This window comes from Crinia signifera, chromosome 1 (assembly GCF_055691185.1).
Source record: "Crinia signifera chromosome 1, ASM5569118v1, whole genome shotgun sequence".
NCBI lineage: Eukaryota > Metazoa > Chordata > Amphibia > Anura > Myobatrachidae > Crinia > Crinia signifera.
Window position 1 is genome coordinate 80,254,627 of NC_139217.1, and position 26,027 is coordinate 80,280,653.

At 45.5% G+C, this 26,027-nt stretch overlaps 1 protein-coding gene across 2 annotated transcripts in view; it reads right to left on the bottom strand.

Moving 5' to 3' along the window:
* CNGA1 (cyclic nucleotide gated channel subunit alpha 1) overlaps nt 1-26,027 on the bottom strand; it is a 71,670-nt gene that overhangs the window by 40,794 nt on the left and 4,849 nt on the right. The window lies entirely within an intron of this gene.

The window sequence follows — 26,027 nt, forward strand, 5'->3', positions numbered from 1 at the left end:
CATAGCGATCATTACGTTTTGTATCATAACTAAAACGGGCCAACACATCTGTATATTTGTAATTTTTACACATGAAAAATATAAAGTATATACAATATTGTCCACAAACGGTACTGTTAAAACCTTGCAACTGCTTATTTTGGTGGTAAATTCTTTTTGAATTTGAGTTTAAAAAATTTATTATGGCCTTTGGGAATAGGGGGTTGTCAGGTTCTAATCCGTAAGAGTCCAAAAAGTAACACTCGCTCTGGTTGTTAAAATAAACGGCCAACCAATGCTCCCCCGGTTGGGCGCTGGTATGTGTGTTGATTACAAACGCGCAGGGGTATTGCGATAGTTTACCGCTCGGTAGCGTATCGCACGGGAAGGTCCCTTTAAAAAACAGCCGCGTCACCGGATTAGCGTACAGTATACAATTTATCTGTAATGTGTTCATATCGCTGCTTGGGGTGATGAATATTGGTAAATATACGATAAATATAAAAATTATTTATTTCATTTATAGATAATCATACAGCACATCGCGCCTCTGGTTGATCTCGATGATATTATCAAATAATGCGTATATTATTATGTTGACTGTCCGGTCTAGTGCTCCTGCAAACCGGAATTCAGCTCGTAGATTACCGGTTCTGATTAGAGACAGATGCTCCGCGCATTCCTGTTCAGGCGACAGATCAAAAGCAAATAGTGTGTAGCCGTTGAGGTACTCTTCACGGTCAATTAGTATACCCGAATCTGATTTCTGCTTATTTGTGATCTGAATGAGCGACATATACTCGCGAACCGCGTTACCGTGTTCAAAGTCTGGTTGAAATGGTTTGGCCGGATGCGGTGTTCCATCCAGGTATAGGGATGCGAAGTTTACATTTTTATGTTCAAACCGTAGAGGGTTTTTGTCATAGGCTCCTGAAAACGCTTCATTATCTACAAAAGCGGCTATAACGGTTTTTGGTACCTGGCCTAAAAACAGGTTTTCTAAATTAAATACGCGGCTCCCCGTCGGTATACTATAGATCTTCATGCCCACTCTATCGATCGCGTATTTGGCGTTGGTGGCCAGTAAGGCCTGGGCGTGTCCAATCCGGACTGCGGGTGAGACCTGAACTCTTTTCACAAACAGGGACGCTGCAACAATCTGAATTTTAAAGGCCTCCGCTTCAGCAGACATTAAGCAGAATGCATCTTTGTTTCTGATGAGTTTTATCTTCAAGTCCACGGCGTTCAATATTAGTTTATGTTGATGAAAAAGGTCACAGTGTAGCGGCCCCAATAATTCAACCGTTCGACTTTGTGCCGTTGTTCTTGCCCTTTTTATAAACCCTGTGTTTACACCATCCAGGGTTCTTGTGTTGTGTTCTCCAGCCACATCTTTGTAGAATAATCCAGTTGTGTGTTTTGTGGATAACGCATCTGAGCTATAATTCAGTATGGTCTCTATGTAGGCCCTATAAGCGTAAAGATTATTGGACTGCGATATGAGCCTATCGCCCAAAGTGACATCAACCTGGCTAAATAAAGTTGCTATGGGGTAATTAATAAGAGCGACCTTGGCGTCTTGAGGTATAGCCGTGTTATCAGGCCGTACGATCTTGCAGGTCACGTACAGCAACGTGTTGTTCAGATCGTAGTAGTGTTCCCCGCTGGCCGCTATGTAGAATTCAAGCGGCGCGGTCTCGGATAATGCCGCCAAAGGTTGAACTTCGACGTAGAGGCTTTTCTCTACGCTGGTCTGCGTCGGTGGTACGTCAAAAAGGTCAAGTTCAGATTTTGCGCATTCCATGGATTCATTGTGTATGAAAGACATGCTTAAAAAATATCACCGACCCTTCGCTTCGGTTTCCTTTTTTTAATTAAGCCGCGTCTGCTCCGTTTTTTGTTTAAAAGGGGTCTGCACCATGTCGGAAGTCGTATTGCCCGCTTCCGTTTATTTTTAGCCGCCCCTTTCCTGGCATAGATTAAACCTGATCCATCTTGCTTCGCTTGATTTGCGTCGTGTATTTTGCTCACAACCGCCGCTGTGGCTTGTCCGATGACGTCTTTCGCGATGTTGCGTGCTGCATTCTTCACGTGGGGCTTTGCTATCGCCAGCCCTCTTCGGAAAAGCGGTACCGCTTTTCTGAACAGGCTTCGAAAAATTCCACCTAAACCGCACCCGTACATATACGCGCTGCCGTGAAAACCGGGTAATCCATTACCGGCCTGTGTTTTATAATATTGCGCGTAGAGCCCCGGGTCACCATAATTTTTAACGGCCACCATTGTCTTTAATAAAATTCGGATTTGCGGCGTCTGAAATGTAGTTTCACGTTCGCTTTCCCAAACTTGAATGACATGTTTTCGTTCTGATCATTCTTTATCTCTATGGCTATAGTGTCAAAATGCGTCTTGCACAACGGAACATAATCGGGCTTCTCATACCGTATAGTGACCATCTCGTTGTTACGGCCCTTTATTTCAACGGTGCGCAACAACGGGACATAACTATCACCGACCCTCTGATGTTCGATAATATCTGTGTACACGAAGAGCGTATATTGCCCTCCGCTGATGTCGGCGCACGGTTTTAAAAACTTAGTTTTCGGGTATAACCCCAGTATTCTCGACAATTTAGGACCGGCTGTGATGTTGTACATCGCCTTGTTGTCGATGATTATCTCTCGTTCAAGCGGATCGTACAATAGTTTTAAACCATCCAGTTTATGTCGGTCAATTTCAGCGTTGAAAGAAAACAGTAACGCCCCGATGGTTTCATAAAACCCCGGTTTAACGCAAACCCTCGTTGCTGTACCGCTCGTCCCATCCCACTTTGTTATTTTCAACACACAATCACGCACATCGATTGTATTCCAGGTGTGTGGGTATTGTATTTCTGTAAGAGCTACTTCCCAATCTCCACTTAAGTCTATCGGCCTTGCTAACTTTGTGGTATAGTCAGAAATCTTATTTTGTGGAAATGTATCGGCTGAGGCGTTACTCGGCAATGTTATGTAGAAGGGTTTGTCATCCATCTTCCTCTTTGTTTATATATCTTTTATCTCCGATGCAGCGACCCAACTGTTAAATTTTGTGGGGTATCCACGCCACTTGACTAATACGTGTTTCCTCCCTCTAACCGTCTTATTTTTTAAAATCTTCTCCACTTTGTAAATCCTATTATAGTTTTTCGGTATACTTTGAAGTTCTTCGGGGTAAAAACTACCCGTTATAGCCTCCCCGTAGAGATCCTCCAACGTGTAAAGCGGCTTAAGTCCTTTAGTGTTCACGCCGCGTATTACAAATATTTCCTCAGAAAAACTCTGTTCGTAACCTTTCTGAAATATATCCTTATATTTTGAGATACGAACGTGGTCCCCGACCGCTAAACAAGCCTTTGTTTTCTTACTTCTAAAGTAATCGCCATATATCGTCTTGAAGACATCCAGCGCATTAGAGCCATCAACCTCATTCGGAGCTCGCTTAATCGTTCTATGGTATGTGTTATTATAACTGGTAATGAACGCTTGTAAAACGTCTATATATCGGTATGTATTATTCGCCGTGAAATATCGCCACATTCGTGTTTTTAAAGTCCTATTGAAGCGTTCTATAACGGCGGCTTTCACATCATTATTGGTTGTGAAATGTTGTATACCGTATTTTTCTAACAACTTTTTTAGGACTTTGTTTAGAAACTCTTTACCATTATCGGTTTGTAGTTTCCTCGGTACGTCCCCCTGTTGGAATAATTTTTCAAAAGCCTTAGCGACAGTCGTCGCGCTCTTAGCAGTCAGACTTTCAGCCCAGGCCCTCTTACTGAATATATCGATGACGGTTAGTATATATTTTACGCCGTCGTTGTGCTTTGCCAGATCTATGAGCGATACCAAATCACATTGCCACTGTTGATTTATGTCCGATACACATATCATATTCCTTTTATAGTTTTTTCTAGCCGGTTTGTGCAATGTGTACGCGTCTTGCTCTTGTAACCATTTTCTCACATCGGATCTTTTAAATTTATTTTTCAAAGCTTTATAATATTTATCAAAACCGCAAAAACTCCCCGGCTTTAATACGTTATAATAACTGGCTTTCAGCCGGCTGTTTTGATGATCGGCGTTGCGAGACATCCTACACAAATCAAATTTGATATAAAACAAGATCTACATTTCTACGAATTATATATCTGTTGTATACCATATTTTTCTAACAACTTTTTTAGCATTATGTTTAGAAATTCTTCCAGCTGATTAAGATATCGCGTACTTTATATATGTGTTATTTCACATAACCAATATCAGTGTATGAAGTTACAGTATCAAACCAATTATATTTTAATACGGGGGTTAATATTAATTTTATACTACTTTTGATATCAAACGTGATACGAGCTATCACACGCTATCACGTTTGATATCAAACTAAATAAAAGGGGGCGTGGACAAACTGTATAAAAGGGGCGTGGACCTGTCAAAACCAATTAGTTTGAAGAAAAAGTGTGCCTTATCTACTAGTATAGCATAATGATGCCCACAGAGTTGTGCCCCTTACACATAACAATGTCCATGGTATTGTGCCCTTTACACATAATAATGCCCATGTTATTGTCCCATACACATAATTATGCCTATGCTATTGTTCCCTTACACATAAAAATACCCATAGAATTGTGCCCCCACCCCCACAACCTATATCCTTCTTCCCCAACAGAATCTTTTACCCCATACAGTCTGCACCTTCCCCATACAGTCTGCACCTTCTTTTAACCCATACAGTCTGCACCTTCCCCATACAGTCTGACCTTCTTCATCTTCCAGACAAGGCCAGATCTCCTGCAGCAGCCGAATGCCGATGGCCACCTCCCACCTGGACACCAACAAGGGAATCCCGGGCATGGAGTACATTTAAAGCCACGGAGCGGTTGCTGTAGCGTGGGCATGATGCATCAGGGAGCTGATATATGAAGCGGGTGCCGTGATAGGTGGCCAGGGAGCTGGATGGCCGAATGTTCGGCTGAGCGGGGGCTGTATGCGGGGCCGAGCGGGCGCCGAATGCAGGGGCTGAGCGGGCGGCTGGTGGGGATCTGAAATGCTGAGTGCGTGGCTCGATGCGGAGCTGAGCGGGCGGCTGGATGCAGGGCTGTATACGGGCAATTGGAGAGCTGAGCAGCTAAGTACAACGCTGACCAGGTGATGGGGAGGGGGAAGTTTGTGCGGCTGTGCTAAGCCTGACAATCACATCAGCCTCGGTGACAGTGGCATGCTTTCATGTAGGCAGAAAGCACGTCATTGTCACCGAGGCACCTCTGTAGGTGCCACTTAATCAGTATTATCACGGCCCCCGCTCTGTGTGGAGACTGTTATGTGCTGCCCTGCGCTGTTTACGAATCCCACTGCCACTGCCTTCCATCGCATATGACCGTTACCGCCGCCCACTACTACTGCCGCCGGTGCTCCAACGTTGCAGCCTCAGGTCATACCTTCTGGGGAGGGGGGTGTCTGGTGATGTGTCACCCCCGGCTGCTCCAGCAGCTGCAGGCTCCGATCAAGGCAAATAGGGCCGCCTCTGACCGAATACAGGCTGTCTGTGCGTGACAGACTGTATCCGCTGTCCAATCACATCAGTCTCAGTCACAGCCCTGTCACTGAGGCAGATGTGTCAGTGCCGCTTCCCCGTTGGTTTCTAATGGGCTTTTCAGACACTTTTTTTTGCCCGTCCTAAGCTCTGCCCCCCACTGCTGACAAGTTTCAATTGTCAGCAAGAGGCACAGCTCCCGCTGCCTCCCAGAATCCCTACGTGTCCCACCACATAAATTAAGATATTTATTACACAGTATACTGTATGTGTTTTAAATATCTTTGTATTTTCATTTTAATCATTTATGACAGGTGAGGCTCTGCCTCCCCTGCCTCCCCTGACTGCACGTCCCTGATGGACGCAAGTCTTTATTCAGCCTTATCTACTATGTAACTATGTATACTGAAGGTCATTAGTGACAGAAGAAAACATGAAAAACTCGTATGGACATTTTCAGTGTAGAACGTCTATGTCAACCTTGAGTATGTTGAATATTTAAAGGTGTTGACCTACCCATTGTCGACCATTAGTGGTCGACCTAATGACTGTCAACCTAGAGTCAATCTATCATGATTCCGGATACCCTCTGTAGAACACTGGAGAAATCAAGGCATCTTAAAATGTATAAAATCGCCACTAGAGGTCCCTTCTGGGTTGTTTCACATTTGAAAATGTGTTGCAAGCAATGCTTGCTTAGGGGGGTATCCAATTAGAGACTTTGCGAAAATTTGCAAAAATTTTGAAAATTATAACTTCTGGCACAAGGCAGCGGGGGTCCACCTAGCACAGGGCAAGATCGCCCCTTGTCTCTTTTTTTGCGTTTGCATCACTGTTTGCATCTACTGGTAGCCACTTAGCTTCGTAGCCAGTGAATGGGCTTCCATATTTTGGGTCACAGCACCTGCATGTGATGTCACGCAGCCACCCCACCTCCCCCCAAAGGGATTGGACACTTTCGGACACTGTGTATAAATGATCAGTCGCCACCCCGTTGCTGCTTTCAGTTGTCCCTTTGACAGTGGTTGCATTTTTTGCAATGCAGCCATAGTTCAAGAGATCTGCAAAATTTGTGATCTGCGGACGCCAGGGCTTAGCGGGTTTTTGCTTAATTGAAAACGAAAATACAGAAAATCCATTGCTAGTGACGAATTATTGGGGTTACTAGGATAGCCCCAGCTAAATCAATTACCCTGATCAATGATAGCATGTAATTGGATACACCCCTTAGAAACAGGTTTATTTTGTTTGTTTTTTAATACGGATTGAGTATCCCTTATCCAAAATGCTCGGGACCAGAATCATTTTGGATAAAGGATTATTCTGTATTTTGGAATATGGAATAATTGAATGCGGTATCTTGCATTTATGTTGTATAAACACACCAAACACATGAAATACACACAAATATATTTTATTTGTGCATGAAACAAGGTTTTAAAACATGAAACAAATCTCAGGCACTGAATTTGAATGCCAATCAATCATTTTATTGCACATATTTAGTGCCAGTTACATATCATGTCCCCAGTAGTGCCAGTTACATATCATGTCCCCAGTAGTGCCAGTTACATATCATGTCCCCAGTAGTGCCAGGTACATATCCTGTCTCCAGTAGTGCCAGTTACATATCCTGTCTCCAGAAGTGCCAGTTACATATCATGTCCCCAGTAGTGCCAGTTACATATCATGTCCCCAGTAGTGCCAGCTACATATCCTGTCTCCAGAAGTGCCAGTTACATATCCTGTCTCCAGTAGTGGCATTTACATATCCTGTCTCCAGAAGTGCCAGTTACATATCATGTCCCCAGTAGTGCCAGGTACATATCCTGTCTCCAGAAGTGCCAGTTACATATCTTGTCTCCAGTAGTGCCAGTTATATATCATGTTCCCAGTAGTGCCAGTTACACATCATGTCCCCAGTAGTGCTATTTACACATAATAATAATAATAATAATAATAATAATAATAATAATAATAATAATAATAATAATTATATTTATATAGCACTTTTCTCCCAATAGGACTTAAAGTGCTTTACCATTGTCTTTACAGCTCAAAATACAAAACAAGCTTAACAGTAGATGTCAGTGAAATGCTTGAGTAAATAAGTATGTCTTTAGTCTATTTTTAAAGGATTCTACAGTGAGGGCTTCTTGAAGAAAGTTCCATAAAGTTGGAGCAACAAAGTTGAAAGCTTGACCCTCAGATGAATTCAGGGAGATTCTGGGTACTGTTAGTAGTTCCTCTTCAACGGATCGTAGTAATCGAGTAGGACAGTAAGGAATCAGAAGCTGCTGCAGCAGTGGCGTAACTATAAATTTTGCTCCCCCAAGCCAAAATAGTTTTGGGCGCCCCCCCCCCCCCATAATGCCCCTTACACATTACCAGTGGCGTAACTATAGCACCACAGCCCCCGCAACCGCGGGGGGGCGCTGTGCATGTGGGGGCGCCGGGGGCTGCGGTGCTATAGTTACACCCCCCCAATCCCCCACAGACTTACCTATCTCGCTGGTCCCGGTGACTCCGATCTTCTGCTGAGGACCACCACAAAATGGCCGCCCCCATATAGCACACAGTTCTCTGAAACTGTCTGCTGTATGGGGGCGGCCATTTTGTGGTGGTCCTCAGCAGAAGAAGAACGGAGCCGCCGGGACCAGCGCGATAGGTAAGGATGCAGGGGATTGGGGGGGGGGGGTGTTTGCATGGGCGGCGGGGGATTGGGGGTGCGGGGCGGCGGGGGGGGGGGGGCGCCCCCCTAATGGCGTGGGGGCGCCCAAAACTTAGTTACGCCACTGCACATTACGCCACACACCGTAATTCCACTTACACAACACACCGCAATGCCCAGTACACATTATGCCAAACACCATAATGCCCCCCACACTATGTCTGACCGTAATGCTACTTACACTATATGCCACACACTGTAATGCCCCTTACACTATACACCATACATCGTAATGCCCATTACACTACATGCCACACAATGTAATGCTCATTACACTATATGTCTCACACCATGATGCCCCTTACACACTGTACACACTGTAATTCTCCTCACACTATACTATGTCTCCATGCCCCACATCATATACCCCTTATACATATTATGCAACACAATAGTAGATCCCATTATACTTGCCCCTTACACATTATGCCACATGGAATGAGACAAAATTCACATTATGCCACACAGAATGAGCCAAAAATTCGCACTGAATGAGTAAAATTAACATTATACCACAGGGAATAAGCTAAAATTCAAACAGAGTGAGCCAAAATTCACATTACAGTATGTCACATGGATTGAACCAATATTCACATGTAATGAGTCAAAATTCAGATAGAAAAACACAGAAAGTTCATGTTATGCCACAGGGATTGAGCCAAAATTCACATTAAGCCACACATATTGAGCCAAATGTCACACTGAATGAGTAAAAATTCACATTATGCCAAAATAAAAAGAAAAAATTCATATGCTTTGAGCCAAAAATCACATTATGCCACACTGTTTGACCCAAAACTCACACTGAATAAGTCCAAATTCACATTAAGCCACATGGATTGAGACAAAATTCACATTACAGTATGCCACACGTATTGAGATGAAATTAAAATTATGCCATATTGATTGAGACAAAATTCACATTATGGCACACTGATTGAGCAAAAATTCAGGTAAAGCGGGGACTCAGAGAGGATGTTGGGACACAGAGAGATGGAAGGGATGTGGGGGCAGAGTGGATGTCGGGACAGAGGCAGAAAGGACAGAGGCAGGGACAGAGACAGAGGGGATGCAGGGACAGAGGCGGAGGGGATGCGGGGACTGAGATGGTACGGACATAGGCAGAGGGGATGTGGGAACAGAGGTGGTGGGGACATAGATGGCAGGGATGTGGATACAGAGACGGAGGGGACATGGGAGAGAGGTGGAGGGGATGTGAGGACTAAAATGGTGGGGAGAGAGGCAGAGGGGATGTGGGGACAGAGGCAGAAGGGATGCTGGGACAAAGGCAGTGGGGACAGAGATGGCAGGGATGCGGAGACAGAGACATAGGGATGCGAGGACAGTGACAGAGGGACAGACCTCTGCAGCAGGCTACATTTCCAGTAGGGTGTTAGTGCAACATGGCTATTATGAGGCAATGGGCTTTTCGGGATGTCCCCCCCGCCCCCACCCCCCCTTCCCCACTACTGTTTTCTTTTTCTTCTTTACAGAGACCTTTGTTACAGAGACCCCCTCCCACCCCCACCTTGTTTCCTAAAAAATGTTTTAACATATAATTCCCTTGCCCCAGAGGAGCAGTGCGGCACCTGGGGCCTTGGGGAACGGCGGTGGAGGTGTCAGGCTACTGTGCCGGCTGGCTTCAGACGCTGCGGGTTGTTCCCGCCGTGCAGTGACCCGACAGACTGCTGCCCGCGGCAATAATAGGGCTGCTGCGTTTTGCTGATCCCTCCCTCAAAATCAGCGGCCAGGGAGGAAGAAGCGAGCAGCGCCGGCGGCGTGTAGGGAAGGGGGAGGAGTCAGGGATGCGAGGGCTTCCTCCGCGTCCCTAACTAATATCATCTTTTTAAGCAGCAATGCCGCTTCTGATCTTGGCTCCCCCGCAGCGCTGTCTCCTCCAAGCCACTGCGGGGGCTGCCTCATTATAGCTACGCCACTGTGCTGCAGGTACCTATATAGGGCCTTGAAAGTGAGTAAGCAAGTCTTGAAAATGATTCACCATTTTACAGGTAGCCAGTGAAGGGAGTAGAGAATGGGTTTAGTCTCAGCCAACTGGCACTCATCCACTCCTGGAGCTCAGCTAGGCAGCCATTTAAAGGTGTTATTGTGTTATCAGTGCCTGGAGCAAAGGACAGGTCCCCAGTAGTCCTAGTTACATACAGTATCATATCCCCAGTGTCATGATTGGATGCCATCTTGTCATGAGCGACCGCCATTTTTACGCCAGAAGGAGCGTAATTGTACCACGCCATTCTGCCCTAATTGTAAATGTAATGGAGAAAGTGACCTGCCTTTGCCCTGGATGGTTGGGAGGACTGGGGGGTGAAGCAGGAAGGCAGATGGGATCTCCTTCCTTTGAAGTCCATGCTCTGTTTACAATACTGTTTCTGATATGGTGTGCAATCTACTCATCCTGTATTTTTATGTGGGTAAAAAGGTTATTCCAACAACCCTTGCTCATCTGTTTGAAACCTCAACAGGAGGTTATCTCCTTCCCCCCCTGCATCTATAAAACTTGTACTGAAGTCCAGGGTCTCTGGTAAATGTCTTCCCAGACCAGAAGAGATGTCAGAAAAGCAATTCCCTTAGACCTCTAGAATGACACCTTATTTGAGATAAGAATTAGCAGGGGGTGATTGAATGGCTAAATTGCTAAGCCTCAAAAGAGAAGTCAATTAGCCAGCCCCTGGGGATATCCTCAGGAAACCCCTGGACAAGGAAGATTCCTGAGGTGGGGGCTGTGATTGTGTGTGTTTTTGCCAATCTTAAAAGTGTGTGTCTCACAAGACATTTTGTTCATTTTCCTTGGGATGATACGGGTCCGATACCTGTCTCTGAAATGATCCAATATCCGGAGAGATTTCCACTCCAAACCCCGCTTCATGCTGTGTGTCCTTGAAGTGGTTTGTTTCTTTATTCCCATTTTGTTTTATTTTGAAATTGTTTTTACGTTTGACTTACCTATTAATCATATATCTTGTAACTTATGTTTCTGTAATATACTGTAAGCCTTGTAGTGTTTTCACTTAATTAAAAAGTCATAATTAGTTCTGGTATCTGCTGTTTTCCAGCCCAAGCCTCTGACGAATTGCCAGAGCGCTACCCTGTAACTCATAATTTGGTGTGTCGGCAGAATCAAAGCTGTCGCGGACTAAGTCCAAAAAGCTTACTTTGATTGGTGGCAAGCGGAATCGTGGTGAAATACGCACACGCTTGGGATACTCAGTGAGAGTGTCACGTGGCCGGGATACTCAGATTGTCGTATCTGGGGAATCGCCGACTAGGGTCGTGACACCCAGTAGTGCCAGTTACAGATCTTGTCCCCAGTAGTGCCAGTTATTTATCAAGTCCCCAGTAGTGCCAGTTATATATCATGTCCCCAGTAGTGCCAGTTACATAGCTTGTCTTAGTAGTAGTACATATCTAATGTACGGGGACCCAGTGCAGTGCATATTGAATGAGCAGGTCCCCGCCCGTGCAAAGGTAATGAGCTGGTCCCGCTCATCACATACGCATGGGACGGGGACCCGCTCATGAAATATGCACTGCGTTGGGTCCCCGCTAATTAGATATGCACGGAGCGGACCAGCTCAGCGCTCACTGCTGCCTGGGTCGCCTGTCAGTTCAGCCAGCGGTGCCTATAGTCTATCGCCTCTCCCCTTTTTGGGGTGGGGGGCACCGGAATTTTTTTGGGCAGGGTGGAGAAAAATTTCTAGCTACGCCACTGCTGCAATTCCATCTGACACAGCAGCTGAAAAAGATATAGCTGTACAGGGGTGGGGTCCTGGGGTGCACACCAATCGAGAGGTGCGACCCTGCGGGGACCTTTCAGTAGAACTGCATACAAAGTCAAAGGTGCAGGCCCGACTAATGTGGTCACCTGGATGCGGTGGGCAAGCCATTACTTATGGCCATAAATAAGCGAAGAACCTCGCTAAAAATGCAAAATTTTATTGCAATATTTTAAATTGGGAGTTTGATTTGTGCACCTGCACCTTTGACTTTGTATGCAGTTCTACTGAAAGGTCTCCGCAGGGTCGCACCTCTCAATTGGTGTGCACCCCAGGACCCCACCCCTGTATATCTAATGTTGTGTATTTCCATACACATTAGAAGGCCAGAGACCCCTTCTGCGCCTGGTAGTAGCACCCACGCCCACCTGTCCTATATATTGGTTTTAATTAGGTTCCTGACATTTCTTAGACTGCATGCAGAGCAAGGTGAGACCTGCACAAATGTATAATGGATTATCAGATGGGGGGGGTGCATTTCTGGGTTGTGGCCCCCCCTGGACTGGTGTGGCAGTTTGGCCTCAGGAGCAACACAAATTAAAACTTAATTATTAACTTCATTTTCACTTTCATCCCTATTGTGTGTTTTATTTCAATGTAATTCATTTCTCACCTTCACCTCTCACTACTTCACCTCTCACTACTTTATCTCTCATTTTTTTACCTCTCACTTACCCCTGCTATCTTTAGCAGCCTCTCTCACTAACCTATCCTCACTTTGTTTCACTATATATTTCTTTCAGGCTTGTGTTGCCCTGGGGTCATTTGGCTGCACCGTTTTGGGGTGCCCTGTGCCCTAGATTTGTACCCCCCAAAATGTTAGGGACTTGCCCGACTAATGAGGTCACCTGGATGCGGTGGGCAAGCTGTTACTTATGGCCATAAATAAGCGAAGAACCTCGCTAAAAATGCAAAATTTTATTGCAATATTTTAAATTGGGAGTTTGATTTGTGCACCTGCACCTTTGACTTTGTATGCAGTTCTACTGAAAGATATAGCTGTGTCATGGCTATGAGTTTTGTGAACCCAGTGTATGTGTGAGGTCTGTGCGAGTAGGTGGAGACAGGACGAAGAGACAATCCCTGACCGGGAATCGAACCCGGGCTTCAGCAGAGAGCCGTATCCTGACGACTGGATCACCAGGGAGTTGGTTTTGAAAGCAGAATGGTGAATGTGTAGTTGTATGACCGAACTGTATAGGTTATTAGTGTTCTATGGACAAGACTAGATATTGAATATTACTGGATCGGACTGGATACAACTGAAAGAGGCTGGATACAGAATATGACTGAACCAGGCTGGATGCTGGATATGAATAGGACTGGATGACTGGAGGCCAGAATGATTCACCAGGAAAATGTACCGGACTTGAAGAAGACAAGAAGACGAGTTGAGACCGGAACGATTCACCAGGAGACTGGACCGGACTTGAAGGAGACAAGAAGACGAGTTGTGGCCGGAATCCCCGGTGCTGGAGTGGATACCGGTATTGGTAGCACGGGGTTAACTGCAGAGTAACTGGAACTAGCAGCAAGGGTTAATGGCAAAGTCACTGGTACTAGCAGCAAGGGTTATTGGCAAAGTAACTGGTACAGCTTGGAGCGGCTGGATAACAGGAACAGAAGTTAGTTTAACAGGTATGTCAAGCGCTCACCCAAATGACAGTGTAATGCTGCAAGAAGGAGTGAGAAGTGGATAATGTAAAGTAAAAATGTGTTTATTTATTGGAACAATTAATGTACAGTACAAAGTCAATTCCTGGAGTGTTAGTAAAATCAGAGACTGAGCACAGCGTGGTGAAAACAAGGTCAAGGCAGTGGTCAATAGACTCAGAATGGTAATTTATCTGCTTATATGCAGGGCTCACCTGGAGCAATTATCCTCATGTACTCCCAATAGTTATATTTGGAGCAGTAAATAGTATTTGTTGTTAGAGAATAAACATGTCACTCCTTTAATGTGTGGGATTACCAGATAGAAGAATCACAGATATTTGCTGCCAGTTTAATCCTGTGTCTCTGATTAAATACTGGCACATACCAATGTTGCTAGCGGCCACGATTTCCCAAGTTGGTACTTGCACTAGCACTCATAGGGACTTCAAGTACCAGATAAGCCCGGAAGTTTATAAGCTAGTCATATTTATAATAGAGACAGACGGGGGGCTATCTCGCTATCTCTATGCTTGTACCAACATCTGTCAATTGCAGGGTTATTTAATTGGGTATTCGTGTCTTTGTTGTGAAATGACCCTGGCTCCCCATATGCCAGGCAGCCCGGAAGAGATGAGCCACCACTTTCTGTGGTAATGACACGTTATGTGCCAATAAGCTTGGCTCAGTCACATACATTACTGGGCAAGCACCCTAATCCACCACATAACCAGCTCTTGTGTCCACAGCACAGCCCCCACTATGGATGCCACCTCACAGCATCATTGTAATCCATAGCACTCTTTCAGATCATGTGCAGTAGGTATGGAGTAACGGGGAGAGGGTACCCTACATTTAGTACTGAGAGGGAAGAACTTATGGTTAATTCAGGAGTTTGGGTATTAGGGATATGGCATTAGGTTTAGCAGATTGGGTTTGGGGTTAGGCCAGGTATTATACAGTAGGTTATGGTTTAGGTAAGGTTAGGGTTACTTAGGGTGAGGATTAGGGTAGGATTGCTATGCGTCCCTGATCTTTGTGTAGATTCAGACTCAGGCACTAACCTGGGCTTCAGTTCCCCAGTTTCTGCATGGTCTTTCAGTGTGTTCTGCCTGGATTCATTCAGCCTGCACCTAGGCTGCAATCACTGCGTGTGTGTGTGAAACTATGGTCAGCTCTCCCTAATAAGACGCCTGAGAAACTCTAGCCCAGTGTTCTGACAGCTCTAACACCTTAGCTCCCTGCTAGCAGTAGTTCAGCATTTTTCCATTTGAACTCTCACTGAATTCCTCTGTGAGTAATTAGTAAAACCTTGGTGCAGCACTTGATTATCCTCTGTAATCAGCTCTTTGGTATCTGGATCTGAAAGCCAGCATTCCCTGTGCATATTAGGAGTTAGACTTCAGTGTTTTACGGCCTACTAGGTCTCTCTCCACTTCAAAGACTACCTGGAGTACTGACATCACAGGGTCTGATCATCTGACAATGAGCTATTCAATCATGTGTCAGTCTGAGTCTCTCTGAATCACCTGTCTCCAGTCAACCATCAACTAGGTATAAATAGAGAGACCTGGGACTCAAAGGCTGTCAGTCCTCAAGTCACACAGCTCAGTGACCTCCTGTGTGTATATACTGACTACCCTGGTTCATGTTAACTTCTGTTCCTGTATGAACGGTGGTGGTTAAAGCACTCTAGTCACCTAACAATGGGGGCTGCTCAACTGAGTGGTCAAGGCTCAAAATGAGGGTAGTTTAAATTGTATGTCAAGCGCTCACCCAAATGACAGTGTAATGCTGCAAGAAGGAGTGAGAAGTGGATAATGTAAAGTAAAAATGTGTTTATTTATTGGAACAATTAATGTACAAAGTCAATTCCTGGAGTAAAAAGGGGTCTGTTGACACCCCCATACCCCAAAGGGCTCTTAGTAAGCTACAGTGCATGGACATGCCTGTAGAGTACAACTCCCTTCCCTCTCTCTGATCACAATCTCATTACCCTCTCGCTCTCCTCCATTTCCCCAAGCTCACTGACACTGAAATCATGCAAGCCTACCCTAACCTGCAGAAATACTAATGCTATTAATTTTCCACAACTTACCACCTCCCTGCAACAACAGCTCTCAATAATTTCTACATTTACCTCTCCTGACTCTGCTGTTTCCCACCTCTACCAGACTCTTGAAACAGCCCTTGATGAAGTGGCTCCAGCTACCCATTATACCCCACGTAGGCTTAGATACCAACCGTGGCACTCCAAAACAAAAGTCAATATGAAATCAGTCACGTAAAGTAGAACGCCAATGGTGTAAATCTTGTAGAATGACTGATTTCCTCACATATAAGACTAGCTACCACTCCTACTGCAATGATTTGGACACTGCCAAACAAACATACTACCAATCTCTCATCTCTTCTCATGCCTCCAACCCTAAGCAACTTTTTAACACATTTAAGTCTCTTCTGTACCCTCCCCCTTCTCCCCCACCGGCTACCATCAGTGCACAAGAACTTGCCTCCTACTTTAAGGACACAATTGATAACATCCGAGATTAAATGGTATGCTCCACAACCTCTAACCCTCTTTCTTCCCCACCTGAACCCTCTGGCACTTTCTCTTTGTTTGAGCCCACAAATGAAAAGAAAGTATCCACACTCTTCTTATCCTCCTACTCTACTACCTCGCCTCTTGATCCTATACCTGCACAAGTCATTTAAAATCTATCTCCTGTGCTTATTCCAACCTTAACTAACATGCAGTGATTACTCCCATTCTGAAAAAAAAAACACAATTCTGACCCTAACTCTCTCTCTAACTATTGTCCTATCTCTCAGCTCCCATGCCTCTCCAAGCTACTGGAGAGACTTTCTTAACTATCACACACTGTTAGACCCACTTCAGTCAGGCTTTCGCTCTCAACACTCCACTGAGACAGCACTGACTAAAGTGCTTAATGATCTGGTAGCTGCTAAGTCAAAAGGCCATTACTCACTACTTATTCTTCTAGATCTCTCTTTTGCGTTTGACACTGTGGATCACACTCTTCTCTTACAAACACTACACTCCCTAGGTCTTAATGATACAGCCCTTTCCTGGTTCACATCTTACCTATCTGAACGCTCTTTCAGTGTTCGCTTTTCTGACTCTACTTCCTCTTCACTACCTCTGTCAGTCAGAGTTCCGCAAGGCTCAGTCTTAGGTCGTCTGCTTTTCTCAATCTATACTTCCTCTCTTGGCAAACTAATCAGCTCTTTCGGATTTCAGTATCACTTATATGCGGATGATACTCAAATCTATCTATCAACCCCAGAGTTGTCACCAGTGGTTTTGGGCCGAGTCTCTGAATGTCTCTCTGCCATCTCACCTTAGCTGTCTTCTCGCCAACTCAAACTTAATATTTCCAAAACGGAATTACTTATATTCCCACCAACTAAGAACAGTTACCATTCTGACATCTCCATCGCTGTTGACAACTCGACAATCCACCCTTCCCCACAAGCTTATTGCTTAGGGGTCATCTTCGACTCTGAACTGTCCTTTCTTCCCCACATTCAATCTGTCTCTAAATCATGTAACATGCATCTAAAAAACATATCCAAAATATGACGCTATCTCACACAAGACACTACAAAAACTCTAATCCATGCACTCATTATATCCCACATTGATTATTGCAATAGTCTCCTAACTGGTCTTCCCAAGAACAGACTCTCACCTCTACAATCCATTTTAAATGCTGCTGCTAGGCTGATCTTCCTAGCAAGACGCTCATCGTCTGCTGATCCGCTCTGCCAGTACCTTCATTGGTTGCCTGTATCTTACCGTATTCAATATAAAACACTTCTACTCGCATATAAAGCTATTAACCATAATGCACCAGCATATATCTCTCTACTTATCACATAATATCTCCCATCTTGACCACTCCGCTCTGCACAAGATCTGCGTCTCTCTTATGCACAGATCACTAGCTCCCATTCACTATTACAGGACTTTCATCGGGCTGCTCCTATCCTATGGAATGCCCTTCCAGGCACAATAAGACTCTCCACTAGCCTCCAAACTTTCAAGTGTTCCCTGAAAACTCACCTCTTCAGGCAAGCCTATCATATTTAAGTTCTACACGCATAACCCTCTGAGGCACCTATGTATTATATAGCTTCCCTTCTGGACTTGTAACTTGGTGGGACTGCTATGCTATTACTGGTGTCTGTCCATGTGTTTCCCTCCTATATCCCTATAGATTGTAAGCTTGCAGCAGGGCCCTCCTACCTCCAAGTCTGTCTGTCGTTACCCAGTTTGTTTTATCACTGTCTACTATTGTAAAGCGCAACGGAATCTGCTGCGCTATATAAGACACTGTAAATAAATAAATATATATTATTGTGGACATTGTCTGTATTTTAATTGATTCTATCCACATTACATTGTGTTATTGATTATTTATTACCCCGAGAGGTTTATTGTATTTCATGGTATACGTTCACTAGGTCGACAAGAGGAAGGTAAACATGCAATGGGTCAACCACTGAAGGTCGACATGTCTGAAGGTCGACAGGGTCATTAGGTCAACACTTGCATTAGGTCGATATGGGCAAGGTGCATGTTTTTTTTTAGCAATCTCACGCTTAGAAAATCCCCCTGTGCTGAGTGATCTGCAGAGCGATGTAGGATATGTACTGGGCCCTTGCAGATTTAAGACACCAGAGAGGTGTCTTACATCTGCGAGCTCTGTAGAAATCATCCGATGGTCACCGACCATCGAATGATTTTGCCCCTGCACCCAAGGATGCAAATGGATGTTTATGCTAAACATCCATTCGCAGCCCTGCGGGGGAACTCAGCGAGCAAGGGGGGAATGAAACTACATGCCAGGTGCCAGGGCAGGATTAAGGGGGTGACACAGGGGGTCAGTACCCCTGGGCCCCCCTCTATCTAGGGGCCCCCTGTGGTTGGCATTTGTTTTTTTTAACTAAATGTTTTGTGCATAGGAGTAAGGTAGTGCTGCAGCTTCGCCTATCTGCCAATGTGACAATGATTAATGATGCTGAGCATCGGGAGCCGAGGCACACTGACTGCACAAGTGTGCAGTGCATTACTGGGAGTTGACTAAGTCCCATGAGACTTTGCACAAGAGTTCAGAGGCTGAGAGGCTTATGCTGAGCTCTGCTTGGTGTAGCTCATCATATGCTTCTCAGGCCCATGGAGGACAGCAGCAGTGGCCTCGTCATGAGAGGGTTTTTAATTAGAGGCAGTGCTCTGCCTGTCAGGGCTCCTACAGAGTAAGGTTCAGATAAACAAACACAGGCTTTTCATGTGGTATTTTATATATATATATTTATGTTTATATTAACCCCCCCCCCCTGCAGTTACCCATTGACCAAGTTTATACTGCCTTTACTCTGTGTTTTGACAGTGTAATATTCTCCCATGCAGTTTGCGGCCAGTAATGACAAGTGGGAGGGAGCCCCCCTGTCTAAAGTGACCCCGGGCTCCGCGAAGACTTAATCCGGGTACCATGCTTCCAGAGACCTGTGCATGCGCAGTAGACTCTGGCACAATACCAGAGCCTACTGAAGTGGCGTAACTAGAAATGTGTAATTGGATATGTTGAGTTTGAGATGGCGAGATGACTTCCAAGATTAAATGGCAGAAAGGCCTTCAGAGACACGGGGAAATACTGCTGGTGACAATTCAGGGGAGGATAGATAGATTTGAATATCATCAGTGTGCAGATGATACTGATCTCCAAAAGAGTTGATTAGTTTGACAAGTGAGGAGGTATAGATTGAAAAAAGCAGAGGACCTAAGACTGAGCTTTGTGGTACTCCAACTAACAGAGGTAGTGAGGAGGAAGTAGAATCAGAGAAGCGAACACTGAAAGAGCCATTAGATAGGTACTGTAGGAAGAGAACCAAGAAAGGGCTGTGTTCTGAAGACCTAGGGATTGTAGTGTGAGTATGAGAAGAGAGTGGTCAACAGTGTCAAAGGCAGCTGAGGGATCTAGAAGATTAAGAAGTTAGAATTGGCCTTTACAATTAGCATTGGCCAGATCATTGACTACTTTAATGAGTGTTGTCTGCGTGGAGTGTTGAGAGTGAAAGCCTGACTGAAGTGGGTCCAGTGACTTGCGGTGAGGTTTGTGGTTGGTGAGGCACTGGCTTGGTGGAGCCAGTGCCACCAGGCTCTGTGGGGAGCATTGGGTTCGGGCTGTTTCTGCACTGACAGGCAGGTGAGGTAGCTGCCCCCTGCATAAGCAGCAGAGACCTGGCAGAGCAGCTCCTGGACCCAGCGCTCGGCACAGACCCGTCGTCGCTGGCTCCACCAAGCCTCCATGGGATATGCCCACATACCTTTTCACTTAAAAAAAAAAACATGCAGCCAAATGTACTAACTAGCGCTAGCCTCTTAAGGGACAGACTTGTGTGTGTTTGTGTTGTGACAGGTGTGTGTTTGTGTAAAGTGACAGCGGTGTGTATGGTTTCTGTGTGTTTGTGTAAAATAAGTATATTTTTAAATGAAGTACTAGCGTCTGAGTTCAGTGACTGTGCGGGGTGATGGCCGAACTCTAAAGTTTTATTTAAAAGGTCAATCAATGCATGGTTTTGCCTTGTAAATGTCTGCCTCTTTAATAGAACCTCTGAGTTCAGCCAGCACCCCGCACAGCCAATAAACTCAGAGGCCAGTACATTGGGCCAATATACTTAATTTAAAAAACACACAAAAACAGTGCACACCTCTGTCACTTTACACAAACACACACCTGTCACTTTACACAAATACATACAGATACACACCTCTGTCACAACACAAACACACATGTCTGTCTCATAACACAAACACAAATAAACCTACAGTATGCCACTTAAAAAAAAAAACACAGCCCCCACCCTCCAAACACAAATAAACCTACAGTATGCCACTTAAAAAAAAAAAACACAGCCCCCACCCTCCAAACACAAATAAACCTACAGTATGCCACTTAAAAAAAAAACACAGCCCCCACCCTCCAAACACAAATAAACCTACAGTATGCCACTTTAGAAAAAAAAACACAGCACCCACCCTCCATACCCAAACACAAATTACCATTTAGCGGCAGCCCAGGAACCGCTTATGGATACCTAGGCAGGCAGCAGACTTCACGGCAGCTGTGACGGCAGCGTCCCGTCCTGGGACAGGCACCCAGGCACAGGACCGAGCGCCGGGCAGTGAATCCCCGGACGGACGGTAATGGGGAGCAGAGCGGGTGCCGTGCCAGATAACAGTGGGCGCTGGCAGCTCGGCTCAGCCCAGCTCCGCCCCCCACAACCGGCAATACAAGGCAGCAGACTGCACGGCAGCGTCCCGTCCTGGGACAGGCACCCAGGCAAAGGACCAAGCGCCGGGCAGTGAGTCCCTGGACGGACGGTAATGGGGAGCAAAGCGGGTGCCGGTGCCAGATAACAGCGGGCGCTGGCAGCTCGGCTCAGCCCAGTTCCGTCCCCCACACCCGGCAATACAAGGCAGCAGACGAGCTGTGCAGCGGTTGCACAGCTCGTCCACCTTTAAAAACACTTCTATAAGCGGCACCTCACCTATAAGAGCCAGGGTTCAGGGACGCGCTTTCTGCCTTTATGAAAGCTGCCCCTGTCACTGAGACAGCGCCACTGTCCAATCACTTCTGCCTCAGTGACAGGGGTGTGCTTTCATATAGGCAGAATGCACGTCCCTGTCACCGAGGCACTGCTATAGGTGCCGCCTATGCATCTTTTTTAAACGAGCTTTTAACTGAGCTCGGTTCTCAGCCCTGCCCACTGCCCACCCCTGTGTTTGTTACTTTAATATGTACAGCGGGAGGCACCGCTCTTGGTGCCTCCTAAGCTAATAATTTTTTTTTTAAACAGTAAAAATGATTGTAATAATACAAAGCATATACTTATGACACATAATATGTGTCATAAGTATTTTATTTGTATTGTATTATTATATTAAACATTAATGACAGGGGGGGCTCTGCCTCCCCTGCCTCCCCTGACTTCACGTCCCTGAGTGGGTCCAATAAGTTTTAGGAGTTAAGAAAGTGTGTGAGGTGAGTGTAGGCAAATCTCTTAAGTAGCTTGGAGAGGCATGGGTGCTGACAGATAGGATGGTAGTTAGAGAGACAGTTTGGATCAGAATTGTTTTTTTTTAGAATGGGAGTAATAAGTGCATGCTTGAACAGAGAAGGAAAGATACCAGTGGAGAGAGAGAGAGAGAGGTCACAGAGATTCACTCTCTCCCCCCCTCCCCTCCCCCCGGGCCCCACGAATCCCCCAAACCCCAAGTTTATTACTATGTTTACTAACATCATTAACCCCTTCCCGACATTTGACGTACATTTACGTCATGGTCGGGATGTACTTCCTGACACATGGCATAAATGTACGTCATGCCATTAAACTGTCACCGCGTCTATAGACGCGGTGACAGAGGGACGATGTCCGCTGTCCCTGACAGCAGACATCTTCCCTCATTGCCCAGGGGGGGCAGCGATGCCCCCACCCATCGGCGATCGCTGTGATTGGCTGTTCAACGTGAACAGCCAATTACAGCAATTTCTGTGTACCGGCGAATAACGTTCGCCGGTGACACAGGGATCGGTGGTGATTGGTGCTGTTAAGTACAGCACCAATCACCACCGGGTGTAAGGGTGTCACTGGTGGTCACCCCACCTCACCCCACCTGCCCCCAAAGGCTGTGATTAGTCCGTCGGACCGACGGACCAATCACAGCCATTTCACCTCAAATGAAATAACGGAGACAGCCCTTCAGCCGCCATTCCGGTCAGGAACAGGGTGCAGAGCGGTCTCCGTGCCCATCTGTGCCTATACTGACCTGATCACCGTTGGTGGCATCCGTGCTGCCAGCTCCTGCTGTGACTTCCTGGTGCTTGTGCTGTTGGTGCTGCTGCTGCTGCTGCAGCAGCGTCATTGTGTCAGAGATTTATAATTGTGTGATATAATTTTGTATCTGCTGCCCCCCTTTTGTGCTGATCAGTGTAAACTAACTGATCAGCATTTTTTTGGGGGGTGCAGGTTTTTTTTTTATATATACCCTGTCAGGTTGCACCCACAGCTGTGTGCCTGCTGCCCCTCACTGCTAATCAGTGTTGCATCACTGATCAGCAGTTGTTTTTTTTTAGGGTGCTGTGGGGTTTTTTTTTTTATTTTTTTTACACCCACAGTGATTTTGTGGGTGTCCTGTGGCCGCAGAGCGCTGATCAGTGACGTACATCACCGATCAGCATTTTTTATCTATTTTTTTTTTTTGGATCAAATTCCTGTTGTCTTTGACTCATCAGAAGTTTTTTTTTATTTTTATTTTTTGGAGGGTGCTGTGGAGTCTTTTTTTTTAATTTTTTTTACACCCACGGTGCTTTTGTGGGTGTCCTGTGCCCGCTGAGCGCTGATCAGTGACGTACATCACTGATCAGCATTTTTGATAAAAAAATTTTTTTTTGGGATCAAATTCCTGTTGTCTTTGACTCATCAGAAGTTTTTTTAAATTTTTTTTTTTTAGGAGGGTGCTGTGGAGTCTTTTTTTATTTTTTTTACACCCACGGTGCTTTTGTAGGTGTCCTGTGCCCGCTGAGCGCTGATCAGTGACGGACGTTACTGACCAACATCTGTGCTCAATTTTTGGCGCAGGAGCTTTTTTTTTTTCTTTTAACTTACACGTGTTAAAGCACTACATACACACTACATACCCCCCGTGTTGAAATAAAGTTTGTACCCCCCCCCCTACACTATACACGCCTACACAAAAATAATAAAAATGTCCCAATCATCGCAAAGACTGTTTTCAGCGGAGGAGGCATATGCCCTTATTGCCTCTGACACTGACACAGCCAGTAATGCAAGCGATGAATTTGCATTCGCCTTAAGCTCCTCTTCCTCCTCTAGTGATGAGGGACCCCCTCAAAGACGCCCCCGTAGAGCAGCTGAGACCCCCCCCCCCAATGATTGATCTCGTATGGACCCCACCACCAGACAATTTTGAGCCCCAGGTTCCTGAGTTTTTGGCCAACCCAGGAATCCAATTTGATACTACAGGCCTCAAAGAAATTGACTTTTTCAAAGTCTTTTTCTCTGATGATTTTATAAATTTAATGGTGGACCAAAGTAATTTGTATGCCCAGCAGTTTATTGCCCAAAACCCCACGTCATCATTTGCTAGGTGGACCCCTGTAGATGCAGTAGAGATGATGACGTTTTGGGGTCTGGTGTTACATATGGGCCTAGTTAAAAAGCCAGAAATTAGGCAATATTGGAGTACAGATGTTCTGTACAGCACCCCACTTCATCGTATGGCCATGACCCGGACTCGTTTTGAGACGATCCTTAAATTTTTGCATTACAACGATAATGCACAGTGCCCACCCAGAGATGATCCCACCTTTGACCGGCTATTCAAAGTCAGGCCGGTCATTGATCATTTCAGCGCCAAATTTGCTGAGATGTACATACCCCAAAAATTCATTTGTGTAGACGAGTCACTTATACATTTTAAAGGAAGGGTTAAATTCCGCCAGTACCTTCCCAATAAGAGGGCAAGGTATGGCATAAAAATGTATAAGCTGTGCGAAAGTACCTCAGGGTACACCCACAGGTTTAGGGTATATGAAAGGAAGGACACAAGAATTGAACCGCCAGAATGCCCCCCCTCCCTCGTAGGTGTTAGTGGAAAGATTGTCTGGGATTTAGTGCACCCCTTCCTGGATAAGGGTTATCACCTCTATGTGGATAACTTTTACACCAGTATCCCCCTTTTTAAGGCCCTTGGTTCAAGAGGTACAGCAGCTTGCGGTACTGTGCGCAAGAACCAAAGAGGCCTCCCAAAAACGCACGTTGCCCAATTACTGAGAAAGGGTGAAAGCAGGGGAATATGCACCGAAAATATGTTGTTGGTCAAATATAAGGACAAGAGGGATGTCCTTATACTGACAACAATTCACGGAGACAGTACCACCTCCGTCCCTGTACGAGGTACCAGTACCCACACCTCAAAACCTATTTGTATCCTAGATTACAATAAGTACATGGGCGGAGTGGATCTTTCAGATCAGGTACTGAAGCCGTACAGTGCCCTGCGGAAAACAAAAATATGGTATAAGAAGCTGGCCGTGTATATCATCCAGATGGCACTGTATAACGCTTACGTACTATTCCGTTCTACCAGCCAGACGGGGGCATTTATGCACTTTCAAGAGGAAGTCATAAAGGGCCTAATATTTGGGAACCAGCAGGCAGAGGGCCCCAGTACTTCTAGTACTGGCCCCCGTATTGTATCAGGGCAGCATTTTCCTAACGAAATCCCCTCCACTGGAAAAAAGGGCAGGACACAAAAAAGGTGCAAAGTTTGCTATAAAAAGGGAATACGAAAGCAAACTATTTTCCACTGTGAAACTTGCCCCGACAAACCCGGCCTATGTATGAAGGAGTGCTTTAAAATATACCACACATCTATGGATTATTAGGTTCATCATTTCACCGTGCTTCGGGGGTCATGCTAATGCGACATAGCACCCACCATTCATTCCACCAGAATGTGTGCTGCAAAATCCAAATATCACTCCTTCCCTTCTGAGTCCTGCCATGCACCCAAATGGTATTTTTTGGTCACATATGAGGCATTGCCGTACTCGGGAGAAATTGGGGCACAGATTTTGGGGTGCTTTGTCTCCTTCATTCCTTGTGAAAATGAAAAATTTTGAGCCAGAACTGCATTTTTGTGTAAAAAATGTAATTTTTCATTTTCACAGCCCAGTTGTACCACAATTGGTGAAACCCCTGGGGGTTTGAAATGTACACTATACCCCTAGATGAATTCCCTGAGGGGTGTAGTTTGCAAAATGGGATCACTTGTGGGGGGGTTCCACTGTATTGGTGCTTCGGGGGTCTTGCTAATGCGACATAGCACCCACCATTCATTCCACCAGAATCTGTGCTGCAAAATCCAAATATCACTCCTTCCCTTCTGAGTCCTGCCATTTTTTGGTCACATATGAGGCATTGCCGTACTCGGGAGAAATTGGGGCACAGATTTTGGGGTGCTTTGTCTCCTTCATTCCTTGTGAAAATGAAAAATTTTGAGCCAGAACTGCATTTTTGTGTAAAAAAATGTAATTTTTCATTTTCACAGCCCAGTTGTACCAAAATTGGTGAAACCCCTGGGGGTTTGAAATGTACACTATACCCCTAGATGAATTCCCTGAGGGGTGTAGTTTGCAAAATGGGGTCACTTGTGGGGGGGTTCCACTGTATTGGTGCTTCGGGGG